Here is a 3,877-nt window from a genome sequence, read left to right on the forward strand (position 1 = left end):
TTATATTTTTAATCAAAATATAACCACATCCATACCCCTTTCCTTTTTCTCCCTCCAAGTACTCCCGTGTTACCTCACTTCCTCTCATATTGATGAGCTATCCTCCTCTGTATGATTGTTCCAAATACAGAGAGATGCACAGGTATACAAATACAACATCCTGAGTCTACCTTTGCTATATATGTATACATATATATATATATATATATATATATATATATGTATATATGTATATATATATATGATTTCAGGTATGAACACTTTTATGGGAGAACCAACAAGGACACTCATCCCTGTGAGAAATTAATTGTCCCTCTCTCAGAAGTCTTTGGTTGCCTGTAGTTATTTGTCTAGGGATGGGACTCCATGAATTTTCTGGGGCCCATGCTTCTGTGTATATTGATAGTGATATATTCAAATCAGGTCTTACTTATGAAGCCATTTCTAGAAGAGACACTCTCACCACAGACTTCTTGATCCTTCTGGTTCTTACAATTGTATTTTGTTTATTTTTTTTTAACTTTCTACTGGTTCACATTATGTACCCCAATCCCTTCCCTCATACCTGCCCTCCACCCTGGCAACTCCCACTGCCAAAAGAGAAAAAATTCTCATTGTGGAAGCTGTAGTGTGTTACAGTGTGTCCCACAGTATACACTTTTGTCCACACTTCTTTACTTGCAAATGTTCATTGCAATGATGCTTTAGTGTGAACTGAGGCTCCTGGCTTCTGCTACTCTATTAATACTGGAACCTCAGTGGAATTATTCTCCCATTGTTTCTCTGTGTCATGGACTCCAGTAGTTCCTCCACGGGGTAGATATAAGGGTGGGACAAGTCAAAGCCCTGGATCTGGGCCTGAGAGTTATCTGAGCTGGTCAGCCCACGGGCTCTCCCACTCTCCCACTCCCAGGGTTGTTTCACTAGCAACCCTACACACAGAGCCAGCTCTACCCTGCTGCTTAGACAAGGTGCAGGGCATGCTTTCATGAGTGCTGCAGGAGGTGAGGAGCAGGGCGAGCTTGCCTGCTCTCATGACTTACACCTCCCATTGGTTGCAAAGGGAGGAAGAGAGACCTCATGGCAAACAAGTGGCAAGACCAGATCTCCCCTGCTCACACCGTCAAGGCTGGCTCGCCTGTTCCCATACCATCAGGACCAGCTCTCCAGTGATGCCCAAGTGAGTGACAGGGCCAGATCTGCACAGCCCTCAGACATCAACATGTCCCCAGGAGGTAGCCCAGATCAGAGATGTCCACCTGGAGCTTGGTAGTAATAGAGGTGGTAATAGACCCCCGCTGCTGCAGGGCCATGGACCCAAATGTGGCCTTGGCCCTAGGTGGCATCACTGGCTAGTCATATCAGGCTGTTCCTCACTACCACTGAGTCTCCAGTTCTGTCTCTCTTCATTGTGTCCACATCTTTCTGTTTCTCTTTCTCTTTCATTTCTCCATCACTTACTCACTCCTCTTAGTGGTGGTTAGGGTCTCTGAGCATCTTGGGTCATCTCAGGAGTGGTTTTAGGAGTGATATGCCCCACACAGGCATTATAGCACTGGGCAGGGGACATCCCAGTCATGATCTGTGCCCCAAAGCTTGCTCAGTACAGGACTGGTGGTAATCTCAGGCTAGCAGCATGCCCAGGGCCCCAGACATGAACTGGTGATCCTTTCAGGTTTGTGTTTTTTCAGGGCCTGTTAAGCTTGAACCTCATTCAGAAGTTCAGAGATTAGAACACTGAACATGGACATAGCCACTCCCCCTCCCTTTCCCCCTACCGCTCTTATCCCTCTCTTCCCCTCCTCCCACTCTTTCACCCTCCCTGTCACCTACTGATGTACTTGTGACACAGCAGCCACACCTGCAACACTTCTAGGCACAGGAACTCTTACAGTTTTTCTGCTCCCCTTTTCAGGGGTTGTTCTCTGAGCTTTAGGTTGTAGGGGTTGTGTTGTAGATGATGATGTGATGTATGTATGTCCTGAGTAGTCAGTCTCCTCCATGACTGAAACATTCTGTCCTGTAAGGAAGCTCTTTTAAACAGGTAACCCAGGTAACAAGTCAAAATAGCATCAAGTGGTCCCTGTTCTGTCCAGATTCTCTAGGTGCCCCCCTCATAGCTAGAGTGCTATAGGAGCAGAGAGTACCCCTCAGACTGAAAGAGAGCAACTTGCAAAGAAGGCTAAGACCAGGCCAGCTGCTGAAATAAGTAGAAACCAGCCAAGCTGCTTGGAAGAGAACTAGACTAGAGTCACTTGGAAAGGACACTCTCCAACCTGTTGAGCTTCCAGCAGGCTGTGCAGTGTGTTCCGAGAGTGTCTAAGCTTTTGTGAACTGCCACCCATGCTGGGGTGAGCATTGGCAGTGCAGCTATCTTTGTGTCATTTCTGCTCCTTTAAGTAACCTCTCACCCATATTTCTGCCTACAAATAACTCCCACAAAATTTATTGGCTAGTCAAGTTGGACTTTGGTAGTATTTGTATTTTGGTCTATCATGGTAGTCCCGATCTGGAGTGAGTAGATTGTGTGTTGCATCTGGACAGGAAAGTTTTATCAAGCAGCAGTTGGGGACTGCTGTGCATGGTGTGCGTGTCAAGGCTAAAAGATAATTTGTAGTGTGGTCCTGTAGCTGCCTTTATGTGGGTTCTGGGTAACTGAGCTCAGAGTATCAAACTTACCTTGCAAATGCTCTACTCACGATGCCATCCTCCCAGCATAAAAATAAGCTTTTCATAGGTTTTTTTTCCTTAATGACAAAATGCACAATTTCCTTTCATGAATGTATTTTTTTTCTACTTTAGGTTCAAAGTAAGAGCAATAATCTACGTTAGACTTATAATCTAACAGTCATTTACCTCAGAATTAGGTATAAATGAATTTTTGTGTTTCAGTATTGTGAAATTTAAGGTATAATATACATGATGCTATAGCAAACCCTCTGTGGCCTGCAGTTGTCTCATCATGGAACACACTATGGTTCTGTAGGGAATTATGGGAATATTTATACCATGGATAAATTAAACTACCTGGCACTAAAGCTCAGTTATTGATGCTGAATAAATTTTATAACCCTTAGGGCTCCCAGAAGTTTCTAGATTTTAGGACTTAGTATTAACATATTCACGCATTTAGTAATCTATGACTACTTTTTAAAGATATTTCTCACAGATACTATTTTTAGGATTTAATATTTGGTAATTTGTTCTGCTGTCTTTAATTGTATATTACATTCTTCATAAATACTTTATATATTCTCATCAAATTATACTGGGATTCTAGATATAAGGCAAAAGTTATATAAGTTAGGTATTTTCCAGCACAATGAAAATACAGAACAAAGACAACAAAAATATACATTAAGTGTTGTTTTAAAAATATCATATCATTTGATTTCACCTGGGGGACATTTTATGAGATAGTAACATTCTATTACTTTTCAAATCTTTTTTCCTTATCCTATGTGTGTGCAGATATGGGTAGGAATATATATGTTGTGTATTTGTGTGTGCACAGGCACGTGTGTATGTGCATATGTTTGTGTGTTTTATAGTGTATGTGTGGAGGTAAAAAGACAACTTGAAGAAGTCAGTTCTCTTTTTTCTATCATGTGAGTCCTGGATAATGGACTCAGGTCCTTGGGGTTTGAAATAGGTAACTTTACCTGCAAAACTATCTCAATGGCCACCAATTTTCTGTTCCTAACCTAGAATTTCCTAACTATTAAGACTCATGTTTTACATTGTAAAAATGGCTATCTTGCCAAAAGCAATCTACAGATTCAATGCAATCCCCATCAAAATTCCAACTCAATTCTTCAATGAATTAGAAAGGGCAATCAGCAGATTCATCTAGAATAACAAAAAACCTAGGATAGCA

At 41.9% G+C, this 3,877-nt stretch overlaps 1 pseudogene; it reads right to left on the reverse strand.

The window, feature by feature from the left end:
- Positions 1-1,807: 1,807 nt before the first annotated feature.
- Positions 1,808-1,883, reverse strand: LOC115032504 (annotated as a pseudogene).
- Between the last annotated feature and the right edge of the window lie 1,994 nt (positions 1,884-3,877).

This window comes from Mus caroli, chromosome 1 (genome assembly GCF_900094665.2).
Source record: "Mus caroli chromosome 1, CAROLI_EIJ_v1.1, whole genome shotgun sequence".
In the NCBI taxonomy this organism is placed as follows: Eukaryota; Metazoa; Chordata; class Mammalia; order Rodentia; family Muridae; genus Mus; species Mus caroli.